The sequence below is a fragment of the Carlito syrichta genome, unplaced genomic scaffold (assembly GCF_000164805.1).
Source record: "Carlito syrichta isolate Samal-C Ts95f unplaced genomic scaffold, Tarsius_syrichta-2.0.1 Scaffold306863, whole genome shotgun sequence".
Taxonomy (NCBI): Eukaryota; Metazoa; Chordata; class Mammalia; order Primates; family Tarsiidae; genus Carlito; species Carlito syrichta.
The window spans coordinates 493,651-507,971 of record NW_007250959.1 but is presented as its reverse complement, the minus strand read 5'-3'; positions in this window follow the sequence as shown (position 1 = coordinate 507,971).

Sequence of the window (14,321 nt, the reverse complement as noted above, 5' to 3'; positions counted from 1 at the left end):
AAAAAAAAAAAAAAAAGGTAACACAAATAGGGCCAGGCAATGTTGCTCATGACTGTAATACTAGCACTTTTGGAGGCCAAGGCAGGAGGATTGCTTGTGTTCAGGAGTTTGAGACAAGCCTAGGAAACATAGAAAGACTCCATCTCTAATTTTTTTTTAAGATGTGGGGTACAATTCAAGGTTAAGTATACAAATGTTCATTATACAGCTAACTTTGTTGATGAGGTGTGTCTCTTCCACCCTCGCAGTTTCCCACTACTGCCAATCACTTTCTTATAGTATTGTGGTAATTGTTCAAGGTCCGTGTATGAGTGAGAACATATGGTACTCTGTTCTTTGTTTCTGTAATAGATCACTGAGTATGAGAGACTCTAAATCTACCCAAGTTGCTTCAAAGTACATATATTGTCCTTCTTTATAGCTGCATAATATTCCATTGTGTGAATGTACCACGTTTTTTTAACCCAGTCCAGCTTGGATGGGCAGCATGGCTGGTTCCATGTTTTTGCTATTGTGAATAGAGCTGCAACAAACATGCGTGTGCAGATACCTTTTTCATAGAATGATCTGAGTTCCTCCGGGTATGTTCACAAAAGGGAAATTGCTGGGTCATATGGATGGTCAATTTCTAGTTCTTTCAGAAATCAGCACACTGTCTTCCAAAGAGGTTGCACTAGTTTGCATTCTCGCCAACAGTGTAGAAGCATTCCTCTTTCTCCACATCCTAACCAGCATTTGTTATTGTTTGTTTTATTAATGATGGCCATTATTACTGGGGTTCGGTGGTATAACAATGAGGTTTTGATTTGTATTTCTCTGAAACTGAGCGAGGTTTAGCACTTTTTGATGTGTCTGTTGGTTGCCCACATATCTTCTTTTGAGAAGTGTCTATTCATGTCTTTTGCCCACTTTTTAGTGGGGCTGGTTGTTTGCATTTTTTTTTTCTTTTTGGAGTGTTTGTGTTCCTTGTATATCCTAGATGTTAGGCCTTTGTCAGGTATACAGTTGACAATTTTTTTTTCCATTCTGTGGGCTGTCGCCCTGCTCTCTTGATGGTTTCTTTTGCTTTGCAGAAGCTCGTTAGTTTGATGAGATCCCACTTGTCTATCTTACTTATTAACGTATTGGCCTTTAGGGTTCTGAATAGGAATTGGTTGACAGTTCCAATTTCCATAAGGGTGTCTCCTGCATTTTCGAACATTCTTATACTTTGAGGTTTTACGCTTAGGTCTTTTATCCATTTAGAGTTAATTTTTGTGTGTGGTGATAGGTAGGGGTCCTGTTTCAATCTTCTGCATGTGATCAGTCAGTTTTCCAAAACAGCACCATTTACTGAATAGGTTCTCCTCTCCCCAGTGGTTGTTGTTGGAGTTTTTGTCAAAGATGAGTTGGTTGAGAAATTGAGACTTTGCTTCCAGAATCTCTTTCCAGTTCCATTGTTTGATATGCCTTTTCTTGTACCAATACTAGGCTGTTTTGATAACTGTAGCCTTATAGCAAAGTTTGAAGTCTGGAAGTGTGATATCTCCTGCTGTGTTTCTTTTGCTAAGGATTGTTTTATCTATTCATCTCCAGAGTATGACAGAGATTGGGAAATGGATGGAAAGAATGAATAAGACTCAAGAAAGACAAGATCTAATTTTTTAAAAATTAATGAGGTGCGGTGGTATTTGCCTGTAGTCCCAGCTACTCAGGCGGTTGAGGCAGAAGGATTACATGAAGCTAGGAGATTGGGACTTTGGTGAGCTGCAATTATATCACTGCACTCTAGCCTGGGTTACAGTTAGACTTTAACTTTAAAATTTTTAACAATAGGCTGAAAATGAAAAAAAAATATTTCTTGCAAATGCTAATAAAGAGAAAGAATGTTGGCTATAATTATATCCGACAAAATAGACTTTAAGTCAAAATTGTTCAAAAAAAGACAAAGACATTGTTTGATGAAGGTGCCAATTCATCAGGAAGATATATTTATTATAAATATATAGGCACTAGATATTTGGGCATGCAAATGTATGAAGCAAGTGTTGACAGAACTGAAGAGAGAACTCAACAGCAACACAGTAACACAATACTAGTAGGGGATTACAATAACTCATTTTTATAATGGATAGAACATTTAGACAGTAAACCAATAAGGAAAAAAAGGATGTAAACAACACTATAAATAAAATGGGTCTGAGAGATATATACAGAACTTTCTACCACACAGCAGCGTAATAAACATTATTTTCAAGTATACAAAAAATGTTCTCCAAGACAGATCAAATTTCATGCTTCAAAATGACTCTTAACAAATTTAATAAGATTGAGATCATATCAAGTATATTTTCCAGTCATGGCAGATTGAAACATGGAAATCTAGAACAAAGAAACAAGGAAATCTAGAAAATGTACAAATATGTAGAAATTGCACTATGTACTTATTAACAGCCAATGCATTAAAGAAGATGTTTTAAAAATAGAAAATATCTTAAAACAAAAATAAAAACAACATATCTTAAAACAAAAATGCAAACAACAACGATGTAACAATAGCAGTACTAAGAAAGAAGTTTATATTGATAAATACCAACATTAAGAAGAAGGAAAATCACATGTAAACAATCTAACTTTATGCCTACAGAAACTAGAAAAAGAACAAAAAAAGCTCAAAGTTAGCAAAAGAAAAACAAAATATAGATCACAGCAGAAATAAATAATTAAAAATATGTTTAAAAACGAAATTAAAGATTGGTTTTCTGAAAAGTAATAAAATTGACAAACCTTTAGTTAGAGTTAATTAAGCAAACTAAGCGAAAATGTGAACATTAATAACATTAGCACAAGGGAGTGATTGCTATTCGTTGGACACTGCCAGCGGAGAAGATGGCACATAACAACACAAAGAGTACCTGTTCTAAACCATAGAAAGTGTGAGCTAGTTGGAGGTCTAAACTTCACTTGCTAACAGCCTACTTGTGTCCTGGCTTCTTCCCCACATCTCTAAAGAAAAGAAAAGAAAACTAAGAGAAAATGCTATTAAATAAAATCAGAAACAAAAGAGAAGACATTATAACTGATGCCATAGAAATAAAAAGTGTTGTAAGAGACTACTAAGATCAATCATCTACAAACATAATGAATAGACTAGAAGAAATAGATCAGCTCCTACAAACGTACAACCTATCAAAACTGTATCATGAATAGAAAATTTAAATAGACCTATGAATAACTAGGATCTTGAATCAGTAACCAAAATCTCACAACAAAGAAAAGCCCCAGATGAGAAGATTTTACTACCATTTAAAGAAGTATACCAATTCTTCTCAAACTATTTGTAAAAACTGAAGAACAGGGAACATTTCAGAACTTATTTTACAAGGCTACTCACAAAAAGACTCTACAAATAGATGAAAAAAAGAAAATCGATATCCCTGATGAATACAGATGCAAACATTCTCAACAAAATACTAGTACATTAAGTGCAAGAGCATTAAGGACCATTCACCATGATCAAATTGTAATTATCCCTGATGAGCCAAGAAAGTTTGATTCAACATAGAAAAATCAATTAAAGTCACAAATCACATTAGAAAACAAGAGAAAAGAATTGTATGACTATCTCAATAGAGAAGAAAAAGCAATTGACAAAATTTAACAGTTAAAAAAACAGCAACTGGAAATTTTACAAATTACCTCTACATAATAGAATTTATATGTAAAATGCCTACAATTAGCATCATACTCAATGGTGATAAGGGAAAATCTTTTCTTCAGAAATTAGGAACAGAAAGAAGGATGCTTACTCTTGTCACATCTATTCAATCGAGTAATCGAAGTCTTTCTCTGAGCAATTAATCAAGACAAGAAATAAAAGGTATGCTAATCAGAAAAAAATAGAGTAAAAATTATTTGTTTTCAGATTATATAATCTTATATGTAGAAAACCTTTAAGATACAACAACAAAAAGTGTCAGAACTAATAAACAATTCAGCAAAGTTGCAAGATATAAACTCAGCTTACAAAAATCAGTTGTATTTCTTTACATTACTACAACAAACAATCCAGAAAGTAAATTAAGAAAACAATCCCATTTACAATAGCATCAAAAGATACTTTAGAATAAATTTAGGGAGATAAAAGACTTGTACACTACAAACCATTGTGGAAAGAAATTGAAGAAGATAATTTAATGGAGAGACGTCTTGTGCTCATGGATTGAAGACTTAATATTGTTTAATTGTCCATGTTTTCCAAAGGAATTTACAGAGTCAATTCAATCCCTATCAAAATTACAATGGAATATTTTACTGAAATAGAAAAAAAATTCTAAAATTTTTATGAAGCGTAGAATAGTCAAAACAATCTTGAGAAAAAAATAAAACAAAAATGGGGGACCCACACTTCCTGATTTTAAAAGATATTGTAAAAGTAATCAAGCCTATATAGTATTGGCACAAAGACAGACATATAAACCTATAAAGTATTGCAGAGAACTCAAAAATATACTTACTCACTAAATGGGCAAATAATGTTTGATGAGAATGTCACGACTACATATTGGAGAAATAATAGTGTCTTCAACAAATGGTGTTTAGAAAATGGGATATTCAAATGCAGAATATTGAAACTGAACTCTTACATGATACACTAAAATTAACTCAGAATAAATCAATGACTTAAAATCTTAAACCATAAAACTCCTAAAATACAAATAGAAAAAAAATGATATTTATCTTGGCAATGAATGATTAGAGATACTAAAATCACAGGCAACAAAAGCAAAATTACACATGTGGGGCTGCCTCAAGCTAAACTTATATACAGTGAAGGAAACAATTATCAGAGTGAAAAATCAACCTGTAAAATGGAAGAAAATATTTGCAAATCATACATCTGATTAGAAGTTAATTTCTGAAATATGTGAGAAACTCCAATAATTCAATAGCAAAATTAATAATAATAATAAGCCAAATTAAAATGTGAAAATTATTTTGAATGGGCAATTGAATCGAAATTTTATTTTTAAAAGGCATTCAAATGACCAACACATATATGGAAAAATGCTCATCAATACAATGCAAATCAAAATGACAATATTTCCTCATCCGTGTTAGCATTACCATTATTTTAAAAATCACACTGAAGGAAAAAATATGTTTTTAAGAATGTCAAAAAATTTGAAAGCTATTGAACCATTGTTGGGAATTTAAAATAGTGCAACCACCATATAAACAGTATAAAAGCTTCTTCAAAAAATAACAAAAACACAACCATCATATATCCAGAGTCCCATTTCTAGGTATTTATCCTAAAAAAATAAAAATCAGACTTAAAGAGATGTTTCTATTCCCACATTCTTTTTTTTTTTTTTTTTTGAGGTGGAGTCTCACTCTGTCACCCAGACTGGAGTGCAGTGACCGCTCCCGGCCACTGCAGCCTTGACCTGCTGGGCTCCGGCGATCCTTCCGCCTCAGTCTTCCAAGTAGCCAGAATTACAGGCACGCGCTACCACGCCCGGCTGATTTTTTTGATTTATTGTAGAGATGAGGTCTCACCAAGTCGCCCAGGCGGGTCTCAGACCCGAGGGCTCAGGGTATCCACTCACCTCAGCCTCCCAAAGAGAGGGATTACAGGCTGAGCCACCGAGCCTGGCTCCCACATTCTTTGCAGCAGTATTCCCAGGAATCAAGAGGTAGAAACAACCTAAATGTTCATCAACAGATGAATAAATTTTAAAAATGGGGTATAAACATACAATGGACTTTTAGTCAATCTTAAAAGGTAAGAAAATAATGCCATATACTTCAACATAGATGAATCTTGAGTATATTACATAAAGTAAAATAAGCCAGTCACAGAAAGGTTAACACTGCATGGTTTTACTTATATAAAGTATCTAAAGTAGTCAAACCTATTACGGTAGAAAGTAGAATGGTGGTGTTCAGGGAATGGAGAAAAGAAATGAAGAGTTGATGTTTAATGGACATAAAGTTTCAGTCAATAAAGATGAAAAATTTCTAGAGATCTGTTGTACAACATTGCAAATAGAGTTAATACTGTACTATACATTTAAAATCCTGTTAAGAGGATAGATCTGATGTTATGTGGTTATTTTTACCACAACAAAAACAAGCAAACACAAAGGGGGGAAAAAAAACACCAGCCAATTATACCTATAGAAGTATATGTGCACGTCCTAAACAAAAATTTTTGGTCTTAACATGGCAGCACAGAAGCAAACAGGCTTCATTTTTTCTCACAGAAAGCAAAATATACAACAACAAATTTTTCACTAGCAACAACCCAGAGCTCAAATATGAGAATGTGACTTCAGGTTCACAGACAAGTAAGAAAAAAAAACCTTGAAGCAGATGATAGGAGAATCTACCTTCTACATCTGCAAAGCCTCTCTCTGTCTGGTAACAAGTGCACAAAATATCTTTCCTCAACTCACAGTTTGAACACTGGGAAAAGTGAGATTGAGGTGGTTAACTAGCTTTCCCACTATCCTGTTTTCCCTGGCAGTAGACCTGTCTTTGCCTTAAACCACAGGAAGCATGATGACTGCATGAAGGAAGAAATATTCCTGAGGACTGCCAGAGACAAAGGGGAAAGGTGGGACTACCATCCACAGTCCTAGAAACTCTTCTCTGTAACATAGACAAAAAAGACACAATCAGAATGGTTATTAAGCAGCATCACTCTGCAGAAGGTATGTTTCTTTTTTTTTTTTTTTTTTTTTAAGTTGGAGTCTCACTCTGTCGCCCAGACTGGAGTGCAGTGGCCGCTCCCGGCCACCACAACCTCGACCTGCTGGGCTCTGGCGATCCTTCCGCCTCAGCCTTCCAAGTAGCCGGAATTACAGGCGCGTGCTACCACGCCCAGCTAATTTTTTGATTTATTGTAGAGATGAGGTCTCGCTGCCCAGGCGGGTCTCGAACCCGCGGGCTCAGGCAATCCACTCACCTCAGCCTCCCAAAGGCGCGGGATTACAGGCTGAGCCACCGAGCCCGGCTAGAAGGTATGTTTCTACTAAGCCATGAGTCACTAGCCAGCCTTCTCGAATTGCTGAGATAATCCCTTTCTGATCTCTCCCATTCGGAATAGGAAGTGCTCCTGTTATTTACTAGAACCGAGGTGAAACTGGGTTTAAGTCATCACCTAGAGCCAAAAAGGAGGAAGTAACCACTGCTAAATGTCTACTAGCTAATATATCAAAAAAAAAAAAAAATAGCTGAGCAGAGAAAACTGGTATAAATAATGATTACTTCAGTGTAAAGACATAGACTTTAGCCCCACAAGAAACAACATCAAGCAGAAAACCATGACCTCCCCAAAAGGACAAGGCAGAAACCCAATGACTGACCCTAGTGATTTGTGAACTGACCATAGTGATTTGTGAACTGTCTGACTAAGAATTCAAAATAGCAGTTTCAAGGGAACTTGGTGGTTTTCAAGATAACACAAAAAAGCAATCCATAAAACTATAAAAAAATTAACAAAGAGATTGAAAACAGAATAAATAAAAACAGTAATCTTGGAACTCAAAAATATATTTGCTGAACTGAAAAACAAATTAAAGTCTCTCAACAGCAGAATAGACCAAGTGGAAGGAAAAAAAAGACCATCTATTTGAAAATACAGTTAGAGGAAAAAAAAGAAAATAAAATGAAAAGGGATGAAGATTGCCTACAAGATACTGAAATGACCTCAAATGACCAAATGTAAGAATTACTGGTATTCAAAAAGAAACTGAGCAAGGGTATGGACTAGAATGCTTATTAAAAGAAATAATTACAGAAAACTTTCCAATATTTAAGAAAGATGTAAATATTCAGGTACAAGAAGGTCCAAGAACCCCAAACAGATTCAACCCCAGACAACCTCAGCATATAATAATCATACTCTCAAAAGTCAAGGACCAAAAGGGGATATTAAAAATAGCAAGAGAAAACAAGCAAATAACATATAAAGGAATTCCAATTTGTCTGGCAACAATTTCTCAGAAATTATACATGCCAGAAGGAAGTTCAATAACATTTTATATTCAAAGTGCATAAAGGAAATAAAAACTATTATCTAAGGTTACTGTACCCACCAAATTTTTCCTCAAACCTGAAGAAGAAATAAAATCTTTCACAGTAAGACAAATCACAACAGAATTCACAACCACCAGATCTAGCTTACAGGAAGTGCTAAAGGGAATTATTCAATTTGAAAGAAAAAAAATACTCTAACTTGCAAAATAAAAACTGTTTAAAATCCACTGGTAAAATTAACTGTATAGATATTGTAATTGTGGGGTGCAATCCATTTATAACTCTAGTATGACGCTCAAAGGACAAGTCTATCAAAAATAATAAATAATAACAACAACTTAATGAGAAATAGGTAATATGAAATATGTAAATTTAGACTACTAAAGGTTAAAATCTGGGAAATATGGAGTTAAAGTGTAGAATTTTTGTGTTTTTTGCTATTGTTTCTATTCTTGTATTTTTGGTCTAAGAAAAGTTTTTATATCTTTAAATTAACTTGTCATACCCATAAGAGTTTTTTGTAAGTCTCACAGTAATCACAGTTCTAAAAGTTATAATAGATTTCCAAAAAAAATGCTACCAGAAAAATTCACTTAACCAAAAAAAAGACAAGAGTCTCAAAACAACCAGAAAATAGGCAACAAAATGGCAGTATTAAGTTGTTACTCATTAGTAATAACACTAAATGTAAATGTTTTCAATTTTCCAATTAAAAGGCATTGAGTGGCTGAATTAATAAAGAAACAAGTTCCAACTTTATGCTATCTTAAATAAATGTACCTCGCCTATAAGGCCAAATATAAACTGAAGGTGAATGGAGTGGGAAAAATGCAACTGGAAATTAAAAAAAGAAGGAGTAGCTGTGCTCATATCAGATAAACTAAAAATCTCAGGTTGTAGAATGAGATAAAAATGGCAACTATATAATTATAAAAGCATCAATTCATGGAGAGAATATAATAAATATAAATATCTATGAACCCAACACCTACTCCCCCAAATATATTAGAAAAACATTGATATGTCTAAAGAGAGAGAGAGAGGCTGTAAGGCAATAATTGTAGGAGACTTCAGCACCCTAATCTCAGTGAAAAAAGGATCATCCAGACAGAAAATTGACAAAGAATCAGTGGAGTTAGACTACACATGAAATCTAATAAGCCTAAATAACATTTAAATAACTTTTAATCTAACTGCAGCAGAGTACATCTTTTTTTCATTGACACCTGGAACATTCCCCCAAACAGACTATATCTCAGGCCACAAAACGAGTCTGAACAAATTCAAAAGAACAGAAATCATATTAAGTATCTTTTCTGACAGTGGAAAACACAATACACAAAGGAAAATTCAGCAACATGCTTATGAGTGACTAAAGTGCCAAAGAAGAAATTTAAAAGAAAGTTTTAAAATGTCTGGAAACAAATTGAGATAGAAATACAGCATACAAATATCTATGACATATGGCAAAACCCATACTAAGAGGGACATTTTTAGCAATGGGCACCTGTATCAACAGCAACAGCAACAAAAGAACTTCAAACAACCTAATGAAGCACTGCAAGAAAGTAGAAAAGCAAAAACAAAATGAACCTAAAATTACTAGAGTGAAAGAAATAATAAAAATCAGACCTGAAATAAATAAAATTGAGACTAGAACAAATACAGAAGAACAATAAAACAAAAAGTTACTTTATGGAAATATAAATAAAATTAACAAATTATGAGCCAGACTAAGAAAAAATAAAGAAAAACAAATAAAATTACAAGTGAAAAAAAAGACAGTAATTCAGATCTCAGAAATACAAATAAACATTAGAAACTATTATGGACAAATATATGCCAACAAACTGAAAAACTCAGAAGAAATTAATAAGTTTCTGGACACATATAACCTACCAAGATTGAACAATAAAGAGACAGAAAATCTTAACAAACCAACAAGTAATTAGATCAAAGCCATAATTTTTAAAGTTTCCATCAAAGAGAAGTATAGAAGCTGGTGATTTCTCTGTTCAATTCTGCCAAACATTTTAAAAAGAAGCAATGTCAATCTACTCAAACTGTGGAAAAAAAAAAAAAAAGGATGAGTGGAGAGAATATTTTCAGACTCATTCTACAATGCCAACATTACCCTGATACCAAATCCAGTCAAGGACACAACAAAAACAAATATGCAAAACTACAGACCAGTGTCACTGATGAACATAGATGCAAGAATTCACAACAAAATACTAGCAAACAGAATTCAACAAAATACTAATAAGATAACTGACCATGATTAAATAATATCAATTCCAGAGATGCAAGAATGGTTTGACATGTGCAAATCAATGAACATGATACCTCACATTAAAAGAATCAAGAACAAAAGTCAAATGACTGTTTCAATGGATAATATAAAAGCAGCTGATAAAAGTTAACATCTCTTTATGATAAAAACTCTCAGCAAAATTTATATAAAAGGAAAATACCCCCAAATAATAAAAGCCATATATAACAAACCCACAGCTAACATCATATTGAACAGGGAAAAATTGAAGGCCTTTTTTATAAAGGCTGAAACAAGACAAACGTGGCCAATTTCATCAGTTTTAATCAACATGACACTAAAAGTTCTGACTCAATTAAATAGGCAAGATTTTAAAAAAATGAAGGATATCCAAACTGAAAAACAGAATTTAAATAGCCTTGTTCACAGCCAACATAATCATATAGTTATAATAATCTAAAAAGGTCACCAAAACACTAATAGAACTGACATATGAATTCCGTAATGTTAAAGCACATAAGATCAACATATAGAAACCAGTAGCAATCTGAGAAAAATCAAGAAACCATCCTCATTTTATTTATTTTATTTATTTATTTATTTATTTATTTATTTATTTATTTATTTATTTATTTAGAGTTGGAGTCTCACTCTGTCGCCCAGACTGAAGTGCAGTGGCACGCTCTCGGCCACCGCAATCTCTACTGCTGGGCTGCAGTGATCCTACCACCTCAGCCTTCCAAGTAGCTGGAACTACAGGCGCACGCTACCATGCCCGGCTAATTTTTTTTGATTTATTGTAGAGATGAGGTCTCGCCAAGTTGCCCAGGCGGGTCTCGAACCCTCAGGCTCAGGCAATTAACTCACCTTGACCTCCCAAAGTGTGGAATTACAGGCTTAGCCACCGAGCCCGGCCACCATCCTCATTTAAAATAGCTATAAAATATATGAAATAACTATGCATCAATCTAACCAAAGAAGTGAAAAATCTATACAAACTATAAAACTCTGCACTCCAGCCTAAGTAATGGAGTTAGACTCCAACTCAAAAAAACAAAAAGTGAAAAACTCTGGAAAACTATAACACTCTGACCAAATAAATTGAAGAGGACATCAACAAACTAAAAAATATTTGATCCTCAAGGATTGTAAGAATGAATATTGTTAAAATGACGTTACTACCCAAAGCAATTTAAAGATTCAATAAAATCCATATCAAAATATCAATGACATTCTTCACAGACAGAAATAGAAAAAAATTCTAAAATTTATATAAAATCACAAAAGACCCCAAATAGTCAAAGCAATCCTGAGCAAAAGGTGCAAAGCTGGAGGCATCCACTACCTGGCTTCAAAATTACTAAAAAACAAAAACAAAAACAGTATGGTGTGGGCATGAAAACAAACACAGAGACCAATGGACAGAATAGAGAACCCAGATATAACCCCATGCATTTATAGCCAAGTCATCTTCAAGAAAGGTGCCAAGAATTGTATAATGAGAAAAGGACAGTCTTTTCAAGTAATGCTGCTGAGAAAACTGGAAAACTATATGCAGAAGAATTAAACTAGACCCCCATCTCACCATACACAAAAAAATCAAATCAAAATCAATTAAAGATTTAAAAACAAGACCTGAAACTATGAAACTACCGAAAAAAAATTGGAGAAATGCTCCAGGTCATTTGCTTGGGCAAAGATTTTTGTATAAGACCTCAAAAGCCCAGGCAAACAAAACAAACATAAACAAATAAATTTACATCAAGATTAAAATCTTCTGCACAGCAAAGGAAGCAACAAAGTGAAACAATAACCCACAGAATCAGAGAAAATATTTGCAAACTATCCATTTGACAGAGGATTAATAACCAGAATATATAAGGAGCTCAAAAAAAACCCCACAAATAATCCAGTTTTAAAATGGGCAAATCATATGAACACATATTTCTCAAAAGATGACATACAAATGGCCATCAGGTATATGATTCTTATTAATCATCAGAAAAATAAAAATCAAAACTGCAGTGAGACATCTCATTGTACCCTAGTTAAAATGGCTTATATAAAAATGATGGGCAATGACAGAAGCTGACGAAGTGGAGAAAATTTCTGTTAGTAAGAATGTAAGCCACTATGGAGACGAGCATAAGAGCTCCACAAAAAAACAAAAATGGAACTACTGTATAATCTAGCAATTCCACTACTGGGTATATACTCCCTCCCCAAATGAAATAAACATATTGAAAAGATATCTGCATTCTTGTATTTATTGCAACACTATTGATAAACACCAAAATATGGAATCAACTTAAGTATCCACCCTTAGACAAATGGATAAAGACCATGTGGTATATATATGCAATGGAATATCATTCAGCCACAAAATAATGGAATCCAGTTATTTGCAACAACATGGTTATAACTAAAGGTTGTTATGTTGTGTGAAATAATTCAAACACAAGAGACAGATACTGCATGTTCTCACTCATATGTTGGATCTAAAAAATGTGGATCTCATGAAGACAACAAGTAGATAGCTAGTTACCAGAAGCTAGGAAGGGTAGAAGGGAGGAGAAATGAAGGAAAAAATATACAAATGTAGTTATTACCAATGAACTTACACTTAAAATTGTAAGATAATTAATTTTACATGTATATTTTGCCTCTATAAAATATAAAGTTTCAAAATCCTAAAAAAAGACATTTGCAAACTAATTTTCACAATATGTGAAAAGAATTATGTATCACAGCCATTTTGGTTTTATTCAAGAAATGCAATGCTGGTTTAACACTCAGAAACCCACAGTATCAGACTAAACAAGAAAAGATAATGATTATTTGAATACATGGAGACATTTTTTGGTAAAAAAGCAACTTTCCTTTATGACAGCTTTTTGGCAAACAACGAATAAAAAAGAAACTCCTTGATTTTTTAAAAATAGAAAATACAAAAACTACTGCAAAATTATACTTAATGATATGATTAATACTTTCAATTTGAGATAGAAAACAGTGCAAGAACTGATTGTTCTAGAGGTCCTACCCAGTGCAAGTAAGTCAAGAAAATGGTTAATTTTGCAGAAAAAAAATTTGTAATGTGAAATAGATAAACAGCTATTATAAGACTGAAAAGGCAAATTGTGAAATTTGTTATTGAGGTAACAAGAGAGTCACCGTGAGAACAGGTACCTGTCCTATAGATAGACAAAAGGAATTAGAGTTATCAGAACCTAGAAACTTGGAGGAAAAGCCTTGAGAAGCTAGGATGCAATTATCTGTGAGAGGATGCTGCCTGGCTGGTTATGGTACTGAGGAGCTAGGATAGAGCTCTCATGAATCTGGGACTCAAACCTCTGAAGACAGGGTTCTGCTAATACATCTAGTTTGTGCTTATACCTCCATGTAGTCACAATGAGACTGATTCTGGGAGTTGGAGAAATGCTGGACACTGGAACCAACTGCTACTGAAACCAAACGTCACTGCTGGGATGAACAACCATTTCTGGAGTAATGCTGATGGGAACAAGAAACAATGAAAAGTGACAATTCTTAATTCCCTTCTCCAACATTAAAAACTCCATCTAGGGCCCAGTATAATGCAGAACCAGCTTGCAAAGGAGAAAAGTACTATGTATTTCTCCTCAGCACCAGAGACAATAGCTTAATAATTGGCACAAAAGTAAAAGGTAAAATGATTACATTTTATTTCAATTTTTACTATAATAAAAACTCTAATAATTTCAGCATTTATTTCTTGCTTACATTACATGAGGGTTGTGGATTGGTTGCAGTTCTGCTCAGCTCTTCTTGGCTTCACATGCCTTCTTAGTCTTACTTCCAGGTTAAGCACCAGTCTCAACTGAATTATACTTTTGTTCAAACAGGGGACACACTGGTGCAAGGCAGTCTAAGTCAATCTACAAGGTGGCAGTTAAAGTATCTTCAAACCTGGCAAATATCATATTCACTTGTGTTACTGGCCAAATCATGCTCCATTTCCAATTCCCAAGTCATTGATGCAGGA